The 16,920-nt window shown below is 37.6% G+C and overlaps 1 non-coding gene across 1 annotated transcript; it reads right to left on the bottom strand.

Moving 5' to 3' along the window:
• Positions 1 to 16,362: 16,362 nt before the first annotated feature.
• On the bottom strand, positions 16,363 to 16,436 carry Trnaa-ugc (transfer RNA alanine (anticodon UGC)). Its single transcript has one exon. It is a non-coding gene; the product is annotated as a tRNA-Ala (tRNA).
• Positions 16,437 to 16,920: the final 484 nt, after the last annotated feature.

The raw sequence follows: 16,920 nt of genomic DNA, 5'->3' as shown, positions 1-16,920 counted from the left end.
GCCATATTTGTTTATTTTTGTTATTTAACTTGACTGACTTGATTTTCTTCTTTGATTAGTTTTTTCCGTTATGGTATTACCTCCCTCTGCTGATTTTCATTGTTGTTTTTTGTTTCCTCTTCATGGAATATTTTTCCAAGGATGTTTTGTAGTGTCAGTTTTCTAGCTATAAATTCTTTTAAACTTTCTTTTAATTGTGGAAGGTTTTTATTTCATCTTCAAATCTAAAGCTTAATTTTGTTATTCCAAGATTCTTGGTTGGTACCCATTTTTTTTTTGGAGCTTGATATATGTTGTTCCAGGATCTTCTAGCTTTCAGGGTCTGTGTTGAAAAATCTGCCATTATCATAATTAGTTTTCCCCTACATGTAATCTGACTCCTTTCTCTTGTGGCTTTTAAAATTCTCTCCTTATTCTGTATGTTGGGCATGTTCATTATAATGTCCCTTGGTGTGGATCTGTTGTGATTTTGTACATTTGGCATCCTGTGGGCTTCTTGAATTTGTATTTCCAATTCATTCTTCATATTTGGAAAAATTTCTGATATTATTTCATTGAATAGATTGTTCATTCCTTTGGTTTGGACCTCTATGCCTTCCTATATCCCAATAACTCTTAAATTTGGTCTTTTTATGCTATCCCATATTTCTTGAATGTTCTTCTGATGTGCCTTCCTTTCCAGCTCTGTGGGTCTAGGTTGTTATTGTTTTTACCCTATAGGTTTGTTAGTGCTCTTATAGTGTTATAAGACCTCTCCTTCGTGGGGAAGGACAATGTTAACAGATCCCAATATCAACAATATACTATCTATGAATAATTTGTTGTTATTAAGACGTTTACAGTTTAGTCTTGATGTATAGACATGTTGGATTCAATTATTATCTAAAATATAATCAGTAGTTTTGTGAAAAGGTTTACAGCTTCTGACAGTGGACAATAAACTGGGGGTGGGGCTTAGGACAATATGCTGAGGAGGTAAGATGTGAGGATGTAGAGTTAATATATCTTAGGAAGTACGAAGAAGAAAGCTAGTGAAGACGGTTAATAGCAAGAGAATAGACAGGAAGTAATTTAGGGTAGGCAAGTACGTGGGATGACAGCAGAGTACATAAAATAAACACACATATATATTTAGAAAAATACAGATGTTAAAACAGTAAAATTTGGAGGGGAAAAGAAAAATAAAAGAATAAAAAGGAAAAGAAAAAAGGGCATATACAACACCTCTATATTATATTATTCAGATGACTCAGTCCTCAAAGACCTATTTTAGTTTTACATATGTTGGGGATGTGAGGGCTGGAGGATGGAGGGGTAGAAGGGAAAAAACAAACAAACAAACATACAAAAAACTCAAAGGAAGAAGCCAGGTTTGTAGCTAGCTTTAGAGATCCATATCTTTCCTGCTTCTCTTCTCATCCGGTAGGTGGGGTTATCTATTTGTAAGCAGGTGTCTCTGCCCTCAGGATGGTGGCGGTAACCAGGGTGGGAAGACTGGTCCTGGCACAGGGTGCCTAGATGTGTGGAGTGGCACCACCAGTCCCTGCACAAAGCACCCCACAAGTCTCTTTTTGGATCTGCTCATATGACTTGAGCGCCTGGTACTATTTCCCTCTCTTGCCTGGAGATTTCCCAGTTCCTGGTCTCTCTGTTAGGCTCCAAACTTTAGCCTCCTCTCCCTCTCCTAGCAGTTCCCAATTAAGGAAACTCTCACCTGGGGATCCCGTGGGCGGCTCCCTGGTCACACTGCACACCTGTGTTGGGCAGCTACTGTGTTGGGTTACTGCCGCTGGAGAGGGGGCAAGGTTGAAAACCTGGTACCTGGCCACTGGAGATCCCATCTGAGAACTGCCCCACCTAATATGGCAAGAATGTTAAGCCAAGGTGGCGGCGGTCTGCTTTCAGCAACGGGGAGCCTGGTGAGGTGGGGAGACTGTGGTGAGGCGGGAGGAGCCGTGCAATGGCATTGTGCTGTGGTAGGTAGCAGCTGAGTGATCTGGAGATGTGTTGATAGGTGATTCTGCTAAGGCGCTCGCTGAGTCTTTCGTGGGCTGGAACTTCGGGCTTTGGGTCCTGCTCCAACACAGGGCATTCTACTCCAACCCTAAGGCCTGGAGCCCCCCACGGAGTCACAGAGCTGGTGATTTCTGCAGAGAGCATCTGGATAGGGGTCCTCTAACACTCCCGGAGGTGCAATATTCCGACTAGGTGAGATCTGCGGGTGCAGTGGCACGGGGCACGGGGTGGCTCACTCCCTTCCCGCTGCCAGCCATGTTTTCTATAATCTTTTTTTTTTTAAAGTCTTCTCATTTTTTAGTTGCTAATGGGCACAATACCTTTATTTTATTTATTTATGTGATGCTGAGAATTGAACCCAGTGCCTCATGCATGGGAGATAAGCACTCTACCACTCAATCTAGAAAGATTTTAATAGGCACTACATTATGGTCCTGGGAATCGCTTGATAAATTAGTCACCTCCAAAAAATTGTTTAGGCCAAATCATTCTGATTACTTCTTGATTTTATTACCCACTGAATTAAGGAAGTTGATTCGTTCGAACTCTTCCAGCAGCTCTTATTTGCTTTGCAGAGAACTGCCACTACAGTCTTTTAAGGATACTGATATTGTTTTCACCAAGTTGTTTCTTACAGGGTTGGTGAAGTGTATGTGCCCTGAACCCTCATAGGTGACATAGAGAGCAAGTGGGTAAGTAGCTCATTCATAATAAATTCACTGTAGCTTTCATAGCTCCACAAGTCTACGGATGCCCTTCTCTACAGCAATGATTTTCAACTGGGACCAGTTCTTCTCCCCTCCCAGGGACATGTGAGAATTCCTAGATACATTTTTGGCTATCATAACTTGGCAGAGGTGCTACTGCCATTTAGTAGGTAGTGGTTAGGCATACTGTTTAACATCTACAAACCACAGTCTTCCTCTAACTCCCAACAAAGAATTACCTAATCATGTGAATAGTGCCCAAACTGAAAACCATGCTCTAAAGTATACCAAGGAGTTTTCTTTTTAATATTTAATTTTTAGTTGTGGGTGGACAAAATATCTTTATTTTATTTTTATGAGGTGCTGAGGATCAAACCCAGTGCCTCACACATGCTAGGCAAGCACTCTGCCTCTAAGCCACAACCCCAGCCCTATCAAGGAGTTTGATATCATTAGCCATAGGCCACTATGGGATCCAGAGATGAGTTAACCAACCAGGAAACTTAGAATCATCCCCTGCAACTTGAGCTAATAATTTAATTCAGAATCTCTAGTTAATGTATTTATATTAATAAATTCAATCTGTGCTGGTCTAACATCCTCAAGAGCTCTTCCAAATTTTCCAAGTTTCTGCTGATATAAATTGGCAAAACTACATATTTTATACATATTCATATGGGGTATTATGGATTTGGGGCCATATTATAACATTAAAACCAATAGAATTAGTGCAAGCTGGTCTTGAAGATCAGTATTCACTTATAAGGAAACTATCCCTGGAGTAGTCATTATAGGTTTTGTAGGTACTCAGGGAAGGAAAGACTGCTTCATCTGGCAAGAGATCCTCTGGGGAATTTGGAGTTTCCAGGCCTTCAGCTTAATCAAAATCCAGACACATATCTTTTTCCCAATTTTTGCAAACTTGCTCTTTCCCAATCAATGTCCTAAATTTCACGTGAGAAACCCTGTGAATTCAAGTTGATGTAAATACAAATTGTGATTTATCCACCCATAGGATAATACTTTGGATTTGGTTGTTTAGAAACTTCAACTCTGAGGCTACAGGAGATAAGTTTTTTTCCAGGATGCACACAGAATTTTTCTGATTAACCTAGTCTTGAGGTAGAATTTTAGAGCCCAAAGTTGAATCCCCACCCTAAGTTCTTCATTATACTTAGAAGCAACCAATCTAACCCACAATCTTGATGCACATTATTTCCATTATAATGTTCTATAGCAGCAGCTTACAACTTTGGTTTCTGTGGGTCCTTGACTCTAGATGAACTACAGTGATAACTTAAGTAATTATATTGCCTGCCATAAACTACCAGTGGTCCATTACTCCTGAAAATGAAGATTAATACCTTCAAATCTAAGCATGTCAGAGAACTAATACAAGATCCTTATCCATATGTTTCTGTGTGCCTGAGACGACTTCTAATTTCAAAAGTTTCACTAATCTGGGGTTGATTGGGAAAACAGACTAGAATATATGAGAGTAAGTATTTTAACATAGAAATTAGAGTTTATGCAAATTGGGAGGATTTGCAGGGGGATTGAAATATAGGGAGTGTTGAAGTTGGACACCTGGAGAAATTTTCACTGTGATATCAGGTTAACACTGTTCCTCAGCACTTCTAGAACAGGGAAAGCTGCCTCTTGTGGGCAAATCTGTGAACTACTGCAATGAACAGGAAGCTGGTGAGGTCTGGAAACCTGCCAGGAATAACTGTTACCATCTTCCAAATGTAATGTTTCTGCTTTGCCTCTGCTTTCCAAACCACATGCAAATTCCTTCATGGGAAAATTCTAAAGGGTAAGGGTATTCTGCTGTTATAATACTCAGCCTTTAAAGGGACTGGTGATACCGAGTAGACATCAATAAATGTAGCACATTCAATTTTACAATTCCTCATGGATCTCCATCATGCATCTCCCTCCTTGACAACTCTTGTATTTCGATATCTGCTCATTTGGTTTTGGTCTGCTTTGAGACTCTTCTGAGCATTAATGAATTATATTCCAAAAGTAACTGCTGAGCATTTGTTCCTAAGATGTTTTAATTTTGCTTGCCAGAACATTACACTGGCTTGGGGGACCATGCTTCTGGACTTGTTGGCTGCTAGGCAGTAACTTATGGGGGCTGGAGTTTGGAGAGCTGAATCATTGAAGGAATGGCTCTTAACATTCCTTTAAGTTGTTCTTTTGTTTCCAATAAGGCCCTCCAGAGACAGCTACAGGAAATCAGCCAAAATTGTCCAGTCACTTAGACTCACTCTTGTAGGTGAACTAGAGTAAATTTGCTCATTATAATCTCATTGTAATGTAAAATTTGAGACATTCCCATTTGTCATTTTCTGACATGATATGTACGAAGAAACATCACTTCTAGCTGAGCATGTTCGGAAATGTGTCCATCTCTGCATGTGATATTGAGTCTTTCCAAAATGAACATGTTTGAGTTTCCTTAATAAAAGCCTCTTGCTTTGTTTAGAGAGAAACACTTCTTTGGAAAGGATCTCCAGCACTCTCCTTACTTAGACAAGTAATAAACATTTCTTCATTCTTTTATCTCCTGGTTGTGCTTATTGCCTTTGGGAAAAACCCATGGCGTTCAGTTATAGACTGACAGATTGGTTTGTGTATTTGAATTTGGTTTTGGCTTTAATATTCTTTGGGTTTTGGGAAACCAAATTTTTGTAGCATCGAAGCTAGAAAACCACTCTGTTTTCCTTTGCTCTCTGGCCCCATTTCTTCCAGATTTTTGTCCAAACATCACCTTCTTGGAGATGTTTAGCCTGACTTCCCACAGATCTCATCTACCCAGTCAGGTCAGACTGACTGCATTCTCAGAGTAGCACTGTATGGCTTTTATAGTGCTCATTATAGTGTGTAACTGTATAGTTGTATAACTATTTGATAAATGTCTCTACTCCCACTGAACTCCCACTAAGTGACATTTTTGCTCACCATTACCTCCTTTTGCTTGCCATTACACCACAGTGCCTGATACATAATAGGTGTTCAGTAAATATTTGATGAGTGTGTCATTTGAGAACATCATACCACCTCCTGCAGAGCTGACAGCATGACATAAAGAAAAGAGTGCTAATGGATGACCAGGAGAGCTCTGTTCTAGTTCCACTTCAGTTACTATCATGTCAGATGACCTTGGGAAGGTGACTTAAAATTCCTGTGTTTCAGCTTATTCATCTGCAAAGTGAAGCAGTTGAACTGGAGGGAGGGCCCATTATAGGTATGAGTCTGTAACTTCTCTGTATGACCAAATACTGTACATTGGGTTTTCTTAAAACGGGATGGCCATCAGTTACTCTCATTGAATATGGAAGGAGGGGATGGAAGACACTGAGGGTTTAACTTTGGGAACTGGTGTTTTCAATTTAAACAATAGCAGCTGAAGTCAGTAACTTGAGGCAGTGTAAGGGTTTAGATCTGGAATGTTCCGCAAAGGCTCACATACTGAGGGCTGGTCTTGGGTGCAGTGATGCTCAGAGGTGGGAAGTGATTGGATTGTTAGGAATATGACCTAATCAACAAGGGTTTCACAGCTGAGTGACCTGTTGGGAAGTGGCAGAAACAGAAGGAGGTGGAACCAGCTGGAGAGAGTGAGTCCTTGGGGACATGCCATTGAGGCTATATCTTGTCCCCAGTCCCTTCCTCCTTCTCTGCCTCCTGGATGACATGAATTGAGCAGCTTCCCTCTTCCATGATGTCCTGCCTCATTCAGGCCCCAAACAATAGAGTCAGCCTTTCATGGACTAAATCCTCTGGAACCAAATTAAATCTTTCCTCCTTCAAGTTGTTTTCTTCAAGTGTTTTGTCACAGTGATGAAGAGCTGACAAACACAGGCAAGAATATTTCTTTGGATTCAATATTAGCAATGTCTTTCTTATGTTTTTTTCATTTTTCTTCATTTGGTCAGTTTTATGGACTGTACTCACACTTCCATTTTTCCTGGAAGATGGTAGCCTGCTTAGTTAATGTCAGAGGCCTGGGCTCAGGAGTTGTCTACAAGTTTTCTATACTTGCTGCTCACCTAATCTTGATGAAATAACTATGCATCTGTGAGTCCCAGATTTTGCTCCTATGAGAGTTAAATATTACTACCCTATAAGATTCTTCGAAGGATTTAATCAGATAATTTTTATGATTACCCAAGCCCAGTGACTAGAATACAAAGACAGTTTAAAAATTGAATTAAATTTACAAATGGGGAAATTGAGGCAACAGGGAAACTGTGTGTGTTTCCGTGTGTGTGTGTGTGTGTGTGTGTGTGGGTGTGTCTGTGTGTGTTGCCCAAGCTCATGGAACTATAGCACTTGTTTCTCAATTCTGCCTGGATCCAAGGTCTATCTGGAAACATTGCAAGAAAAGAAAGATGATAAATTATGGAATGGGATCATCCACAAAAGGAGCCATGTGATGTAAATAACAGACATATAGGTGGCATAAATAGTTTTCTGTATCTCAAAGGACATTAAACACCAAGGACACTGGACATTTTTGTTTATCTTCTTTAATATCTGTTTTGGAAGAACACATGAAGGACTTAGCACAATGAATACCATTTTAATACTATACAACTTTCAAAAAGTTAATTCTAAATGCAACAGAATTTTCAACTAATTAACATGTTCAGAGAACAGGATTTTGACCGAGAAGGAACTCTTAATGCCATTTTTCCACTCTTGACTTAAAAACCTTTTAAGAAAAAAAAACCCCTTTTAATAAAAAGGTTTTTAAAGTTTCTAGCTATAATCTATAAAATATGTACATTTTGGGGATTTTCGGCTTATATATAAGAATCTAATAATGCCTGTGCAATCATTGATTATGTTATTTATTATTTTTCTATTTTTAATTGAAATGTAATATTTGTAAGCCTGGGGCAGTGGCGCACACCTGTAATCCCAGCGGCACTGGAGGCTGAGACGCAAGGATCGTGAGTTCAAAGCCAGCCTAGCAACTCAGTGAGACCCTGTCTCTAAATAAAATACAAAATAGGGCTGGATCAGTGGTTGAACGCCCCTGAGTTCAATACCCAGTACCAAAAAAAAAAAAAAAAGAAAGAAAGAAAAATACTAATAATATTTGTACATCTTTATGGGGAACATTATAGTAATTTAATATATATATATAACATATATATATATGTTATATATAACATGCAATAAAAATTTACTTAAAGGTACATTCCTCTTTAACAATTTATCATTTTTTTGTGTTGGAAATTTTATACTATTCTAGTCATTTCAAAATATATATATATTAGATTGTTTTAACCAATAGTTACCCTACTGCAGTTAAGAAAAACCAAAGTAATTCATCCACTCAGGGTTTTGCTGCCCCTTATTTAACTTCTTTCAATCCCCCTCCCTTCCCAGGCTCAGTGGCTGCTATTTCATTTCATTCTTCTAAAAGATTGTTTTCTTAGTTTTCGTAAATGAGTTGCAACATGACATACTCATGTTTCAGTGACTGGCTTAGTTCAACATGATGACCTCCAGTTCCATTTATGTTTCAGCAAATTCTAGAATTTCATTCTTTTTATGACTGAATAGTATCTCACATTTTCTTCATTCATTATCTACCAAAGGACATGTTCTGATTCCATGTTCTATATATTGTGAGTAGGACTGAAATACCATGAGAGTGTAAGCATCTTTTTGGTAGAGTGATTTTCTCTCTTTTGAATAGATACCCAGTAGTGGTAATTTTATTTTTAGTTTTTAAGGGAATCCTTATCCTACTTTCCATAATGGCTATTCTAATTTACATTCCCAGCAGTTTATAAGAGCTCCCTTTTCTCTGCATCTTTGTCAGCCTTTTCTATTTTTTGTCTTTTTGATCATAGTCATTCTTACTGGGGTGAGATGAAATCCAACTCTTATTTTGATTGCATTTCTTTTATGATTGTATGTGTCTGCTTTAGAGAAATAACCGTTTAGTTCTTTAGCCATCCTTAAATTGGATTATTTGCATTATTGGTGTTCAGATTTTTGAGTTCCTTCTATAGTTTGGAGATCAACCCCTTATTGGATGAACAACTTACAAATACTTTCTCCCATTCTGCAGGTTGTCTCTTAGTTCTGTTGATTATTTACTCTGCTGTTATATAGTTTGATATCATCCCATATTTCTATTTTTGATTTTGTTGTCTGTACCTTTGAGATTCTATCTAAAAAACCCATTGCCAGCACCAGTACCTTGAAATGTTTCCCTATTTTAGGTTTTAGTAGTTTCAGGTCTAACATTTAGGCCTTTGATCCATTTTGATCTAATTTTTATGTATGGTGAAAGGTAGGGATGTAGTGTAATTCTTCTGCATCTGTGTATACAGTTTTGCCAGCACTATTTATTGAAGAGACTGTCTTTTTTCTTCTTCCTTGGTGGCTGTCAAATATCAATTGGCTGCATAACCATGGATCAAGTTCTGGGTTCTCTACTTTGTTTCTGTTAGCCTGTTATTAGTTCTTAACCCAATACCGTGCTGTTTTAGCATAGTCAGGTATTGTGGTGCACCTAGCATTTTTTTCTTCCCAGGATCATCTTGGATATTCTGAGTTTTTTGTGGTTCCATGTGAATTTTAGGTGGCCCCTTCTTTCTGTGAAGAAAGTCTTTGTATTTTGCTGGGAATGGTATTGAATCTATTGATCCTTTGGGCAGTGTGGTCTTTTCCACATCATTGATTCTTCTGATCCATTAAAATGGAGTATCTTTCCATTTTTTTGTGTGTCCTTGACAATTTCTTTCATCAGTGTTTTAGAACTTTCATTGTAGAGCGCTTTCACTTCCTTGTTAAATTAAAAATTAAATACTTAATTTTTAATTTAAATATTTAATTCACAATAGTGAATGGGATTGCTTTCTAATTTCTTTTTTAGCGCATTGATTCTCGGTGTATAAAAGGGTTGTTTGTTGTATGTTGATTTTGTGTCATGCAACTTTACTGAATTCATTTGTGTGTTCTTATAATTTTCAGATTGGTTATTTAGGTTTTCCATGTATAAGATCATGTCATCTGCAGACGTGGATAACTGAACTTCTTCTTTTATAATTTAGGCTACCTCTGTTTTCTTTCCAGGATGCTCTTGCTGAGATGTCCAGTAGCATATTAAATAATAGTGATGAGAGTGAACATCCCAGTCCTCTCTACATCCCCCACCAAGACTGTGGCTGTTGCAACCACAAGCCTCAAGGCTATCGGGGCTCATCTCCGCGGAGCCTGACGACACACACCTTTGGAGTACTATGTCCACTGCAAAGTCACACAACTGCCTTCAGAACAGGCAGTCGAGGCACTCGGCACTGCTGACTTCAAAGATGACAAAAATCAGAGATGATGTTTTGGAGTTCCCTTATACCCAAACCCAAACCCCATCCAACTGACATCCTGCATCCCATCTAAACAACAACAACAAAAAAACCAACTTTTCCTACAAAAGCTACTTCATAAAATTGGAAGCAAACAAACAGTACATTAGATGAGTAGCCATCAACATAAAGATACAAAAAGCATGAAATGAAATGTTAACTTGTCTATCCACATGTATTATCCAAGTACTTGCTTTAATAGAAATTTTTGGTATTAGGGATGCAAAGACAGAGGGTAGTTTCTTTCCTCAAGATTTTCACAGCCTAGAGTTATGAATAGTAGACAAAATAGAAACGACTAAATACAATCATCATTGCTTTTATTTAATTATAAAAGCTTTCCTTTAAAATACAAAATATATAAAATAAACAGGCTAAGGATTTTTTTTGGGGGGGGGGTTGGTAGTGGTACCAGGGATTGAACTCAAGGGCACTTGGCCACTGAGTCAAATCCTCAGCCTTATTTTGTATTTTATTTAGAGACAGGGTCTCACTGAGTTGCTTAGCACCTTGCTTTTGCTGAGGCTGGCTTTAAACTCTTGATCCTCCTCCTCAGCCTCCAGAGCTTCTGGGATTACAGGTATGTGCCACCCTGCCCAGCTAGGCTGAGTTTTAAAAGGCTATTTCTTATTACCCTGAGTGTTTGAAGGGGGCTTCCCACGTGTTTTCTTTATGCAGTTCCAACCAAACTGATGTGTGATTTGTCCTTTCAAAGTTTTAAAACCAGGTTGGATTTTTTTTTCTTATTAATGGGTGCTGTCTTAGGTAACTTTTCATTTTTTTTCAAAATAGATCAGTTTCACCTACATTAAAAATAGACTGTTAATCACTGCCCCAACACACACACACATATTAATTCTCTCTCTCTCTCTCTCTCTTTCTCTCTCTCTCTCTCTAATACACACACACTAAGCCTCTTCAGGGCACCAAAGTCTCCCAGAAGCTGTTGGCTTCCTCACTGTTTGTGTTGTGCAGAGTCTAATAGGCCTGGAACCATGGCACATGCAAGAGCTGCACTGCAGTGTTCATCAATAGCATTTTCATCTTGCTGATCGCTAATCTTTTGACAAATTTGGAACCTTCTCCTGAGTGAATGTTAACCTAGCAGGCTTCCATGTGGACTTCTATCCACATACACAGACGCTCATCCATTGGGCCCATAGTGTCCTCAGGTCTTGCTGCGGCATTTTACTTACCTGTGGCATAATTTAATAGTTTCCTCTCAGAATATTTCCTTCTTATCATACTGTAAATTTACAGTGTTCATAATGTCACCATCCTCTGATTTTAGAAATCATCCTTTTTCCCCATTGTACATATTCACCTTTTATTATTAGCAATTACCATGCACTGTCCACCATCACCAGTGAAACACAGGATAATTGTCTGGAAGCAATTCAGACAATTCTGATGTGGGAACTTAAGATGATTTTCATTAGAATGGTTGGATAGTTTCCCTTAAGTTCCTCCAACTGAGATGTGGAACAGGGGAGATTTGAATTTAATCAGGTTGTTATTTTGCCTGCAAGTAAGATGAAGAACAATGGGCAAGGAATGGGCAAGTCAGCGGCTATAAATATTGACTTTGGAGTTTTTAAGCTGAGTAGGAAGCAAGAGAGGATATTGAAGCTTGAAGTGATAATGAGAAATGACCAATTGACTAGAGGTTCATGGAGAGATCAAGATTGTTGGAACTAGCATTCAAGATAGAGGGAATAAATAGGAAATATGAGAGATGGTGCTCAGAGTGTGGAGTGGGATTATGGCTTCATTGCAGTTAACAGTTTTAACAAGGTCTACAGTGTGACTGGGAGTGAGGAGGCTGAGGAAAAGTGGACGGCAAGGTAACTGGGGGGCGACATCAAGGGTCTAAACAGGAAGACAGTGAAATCTATACATATATATTACATATGTATGTATATATATGAATATACATGTATCTAACATGTCATATATATACTTAATATTAAGAAGATGAAAGTGAACTAGGAGCTTAAGTGACCAAAAATTTAGGGTAGAATGATAACCTATAGGTTAGCAAAGGACCTCAATTCCGTTAGATATGACAGTAATATTACTAAAAATCTCAAAACTGGGATAAAACACAACAAATGCACTTTGGACCAGAAGTCAGCAAAATACTAATACTATGAATTGAATGAAGCCCTTTGATGTTTTTATGTGACAGACAACACACTCAAAAAAAAAAAAAAAAGATTTGGATTAGTTGTTTAGTTGTCAACATAGAAAAACTGGGAGCTATCTGAAGTAAGCCCAGGTTTCTATCTTCTCTTGGAAAATAGGAAGATTGCCAATATTAGGCTCAAACTAACACACAGGAATAATGAGCTGGAAACCCAAGAGGTGACAGCCTGTACAGCACACACTACAATTTGCCAAAGGCCCCCGCCACTCCCTCCTGATCACACCTCATCTCTTACCCCGCTACTTCTTGGACCTGTATGCATGTGAGTTTTCAATCCTGTCCCAACATAATATTTTGGATAAACAACTACAAGGACTGCTAAAACTGCCCAGGAGGAGGGAACAAGTAACTTGATCTACCTTTCCTGTGGAATTCTAGCTTTGTTCTCCCTTTCCCAAGATCCTGTGCTCAATAAATATCTGGAAAAAGAGAAGTTTTAAAGTTTCTGAGTTGAAAACTGAAATAGAGAAGTTGTGGAATACTTGACCCAGGAGGTTTTTGTTTTGTTTTGTTTGCACAGTTAGCAGGCATCTCTTAAAAGTGAAGTTCAAAGAAAAAGTACATTATTTTTTTCAAATGGACTTGGGAATTACTGAAGTTTCACCATATTGCTCTCCCAGGGTACAATGACACACATTGAATTCCTAAGTGACTTATTTCAAATTACATTCTATATTTTTAGTTTTACATATGTAGAATAGTAGCCCCAAAGGGGCCTTAAGAATTACATTCAATTCTCTCAATTTGTGACTGAATGGAGCAAAGATAGTTAAATGAATGTTTTCAATGTCATGCAGTCATATTGCATGGCAGAACTTGAGTTCAAATTCTTAATTCCCCAAATTATATTTAAAGGCTCAAATTGGCTCAAATTGCTTTAGTTTAGGACCTTTGGAAATACTTACATTGTGAAATATTTCAAGCACAGAAGCTTATACTTTCATATATTAATGTGCATATTTATACCACTCTAGTCTATTGAATTTTAGTATGTATTTACTTATATTTGGGAATGAAATATTATTACAGTCTAAGCCCATTTCCTCATTTCTCCTCCCAAATTCTCATCCCTTCTCTCTGCCTTAGTGGTAAACATTATGGCAATTTTGGTATTTTTCCGTAACCCCTTTGAAAGAAAATAAGTTCTAAATGTAATTACATATTTACAGAGATATTTTATTCATGTGTGAATCTTTAATGCTAAAAGAAGAATGCAAAGAAAGTCTATTTACAGAGCTAAATCACCCAGTGTAAGAAAACTGAGTGTCCCAAATATGCCTTCCAGCAAAGCCCCAAATTGAAACTAGGCTTTCCTGAGTCAAGATCATATATAAGACACATTTGTTTCAGTAATAAGACTCAAGTCCTTTTTTTTTTTTTTTTCCCTAAAGTTGGAAATGAAGCGAGATCCTTCTAGTCAGGGCCAGCTTGATGTACATTTAACCAGTGTACTCACACATAGCCCAGGAACTCAAATGGTTAGGTTTAATTGTTAGGTTTAATCCTCTGTTCCCATCTTAAAATTCTAGATAATTTTTAAACAAGGGGCTTGATATTTTTATTCTGCCTTAGGTCTTGCCAGTCCTGTAGCTGGTTCTGGTCCCAAGGCAAGTTTCATGGGGCTGTGACAATGGCTGTCAAACCTACTTTGTCCTCAGGAGGGCGCTGTTCCTCCTTTAATACTCAGTCCTAATCTTAGAGGCAAACTTGTAATGCAAAGTTAAACATACACAGGAATTGTAACCAGGATTTTAAAGGATAGCCAGTTCAAAAGGGAAACTGACAGGGAAATACAAAGAGAAAAGAATGACAGCCACTTGTCAAGCTCTTACCTTGTGCCAGGTGCTATGCTAAGTATGGTAAATGTTGTTATTTCTTTATTAGATGTTTAGTAAAACATCTAATGATAAATACCTGTGATTATCCCCATTTTACAGATAAAGTTGAGAACCAGAAAGCTTACATACAAAAAACAAATAATTAGAAGAGAAAGAATTAGAATCTGAGCCCAGTTCTGTCTGCTTGCAGAGACTGAGAAAAGCAGTTGTTTTGTTTGTTTGTTTTAACCTAAGAATAAAAAAACTAGAAATAACTTCCCCAAATAGTTGTGTAAAAAATGTTTTTAAAAGGCTTTCCATGTTTTACATCATGTCATTCCAATAACACAAGAAAGAGTTTTCTTCGTGCATCATGTGCTTTCTGGATTAATCCTGCTAATTAAACCCAAAGCCTTGTATTAGCATCCAGTTCCAACAGGCATGCACCACCTCAAGTTTCACAGAAGAGTCTAGATTTCAACTATGCTGTCCCATTTTCTTCTCAAGTTCTCTTATGCCTGAAGTTATGAGCTTTGATTTGATGCTGTGAAAACAGCCACTGAAATTGAGACATAGATTAAAACTGGTACAACCCAAACCACCACCAACTCACTTTCACCAATACAACTTGGAGAGTAATTCATCAGCCATCTGTGCTCCTAAGCCACCCATGCACGCCCGACTGCAGGATGGAAAAGTTGACTCTATTGTTATGTTACAGTGCAACCCACTATAGCTGACTCCCCTGCAGAAGACACACCTGCCCTTGCAAGGGTTCCGGTTATTTTAGTATTAGCCAGTCCTTTCGTAATACAAGGAAAACATAAGTAATACACTGAATATGATATTTTCCTGTAGGGTTTGAAAAGATAAAACATATCAGATTAAGGAAATTACCTTTGTTTCCTCGTTTACAAAAATTGTTATCAGGAGTGGCTGTTGAATTTTATTGAATGTGCTTCCCACATGTTCGAGAGTTTAATGGGGCTTTTCCTCTCTTTTCATGAGAACATACTGTATCCAATTATATTAATTTGTCTCTAACATTTAAAATATTGAATAGTTGGGATAAATTCAACACATGTTTATTTTGTTATCCATTACTAGGTTTGGTTTGTTGAAATTGTCTATTTCATCTTGGTGGTCTCTTCAGTCAATTTCTGATTTTATTTTTAGAATCTTCTTCCAATAGCACCATTTTCAGTGCACGATTCCTTTAAATATTGCTCTAGTTCAACCCCACTTGTTTCAGTGTGTTTTATTTTTTACATTCAGTGTTGTGTATTTTGTTTTCCATTACAAGTTCTTTTTTGATCCATGAGTTCCTTACAAATATATGCTGAAATCAGTAACAAAGAGGTGGCTAAAAATATCCTCTAAAATGCCATCTGTGAAATTCCTTCAGTTTCAAATTCCCTAATTATCTTATTTGTGTCTAATCTAGCTTTTCCTTTGGGTATTAATTTCACTTATTATATATTTTTTTCATTTCTAAAGGTTTTGTTTTCTTTTTCATATTTTACTGATCATACTTGGATACTCATGGGTCATTGGTTTTTTTTTTTTAAGCTTACTAAACATTCTTTTAAAATACATTACCTGCCTATTAATTTTAATCGTACATCTTTTTGGATAAAATTCTGCAGTTGGCTGTTTCTCATCAATATTGCTTCATAAGGTTTCTGACTATAAATTCATGACTGGAAATTGTTCTGTATCATTTTTTTTTGGAAAACTCAATGTGATTTCCTCTAAAAGTCTTTTATGTTGTAAGATACCTGCTAGACACCACCTAACATTCAACTGGGTTTTTAAATTTCAAGTTCACAAGATTATGCATCAGTGTGAATTCTTATATCATGTGATCATGGGCTTGTGTTTAAGTACTTTTTACTTTTTTTTAGATCTGTCAGTGAGTGCTGTGCAGGCAACATCTTCCCTGTCTCCTTCTACAGGGCTCTGTCCCATCTAATTATCTCTTCAGGATATCATCTCTCTAGTCTGAGTGAAAAAATAATCTCTGGACCATCTTCCCACTGACTTTGCCTTCAGGAATAGCTTCTGGTTTATGAGCTAAGTCATTAAGGACCAAAGACACTTTCCAGGCAAATTTGTATTTGCCTGGAAGAGCTCTCATTTTCCAACTGGTTTCCTACTTTCTTATCTTTTCTGGCCGTATGTTGGTCTAACTCAGTTACATCTTTTTTTTTTTTTTTTTTTTGTGGTGCTGGGGATTGAACCCAGGGCCCTGTGCATGCAAGGCAAGCACTCTACCAACTGAGCTACATCCCCAGCCCTCAGTCACATCTTTAAAACACTTTTCGTAAGCACCTTTTGGTGCCGGATTGCAGGAAATTTTCTCTGCATCACTGAAGAGTCTGTCAGAAATAGAAGTCTGGGGATCCGTTCTAATAAAAAGAAAACGATAACACGGACCCACAAAATATTTTTATTCTTATTTTTATACTTTTGTGTGCTAAGAAGAAAGCTCAGTTTTAACAATTAGCGAATAAAACAAAGAACAGTGTTTAGTTAAATGATCAAATAATGGTAGGTTTGTCCAGATGGGTCCTGGTCCCTCTTGCTTCAGGTCCCAATTTTATTATTTCTCCACTTAATTTAATAGTTTTCCATTTCACTCTCAAAAGCATTCTTGCTCAGAGGAATGAATTATGGTCATTTTTACCAAGGAAAAATTTCTTAGATTTATCTGCTATATTTTTTTTGTTTATTGTAAAGAGATAATAACCTCTCTTAAATTTTTCTAATACATAACC

Source organism: Ictidomys tridecemlineatus, chromosome 11, assembly GCF_052094955.1.
Source record: "Ictidomys tridecemlineatus isolate mIctTri1 chromosome 11, mIctTri1.hap1, whole genome shotgun sequence".
In the NCBI taxonomy this organism is placed as follows: Eukaryota; Metazoa; Chordata; class Mammalia; order Rodentia; family Sciuridae; genus Ictidomys; species Ictidomys tridecemlineatus.
Note: the sequence above shows the minus strand (reverse complement) of the source record. Positions and strands in the feature narration are given on the sequence as shown.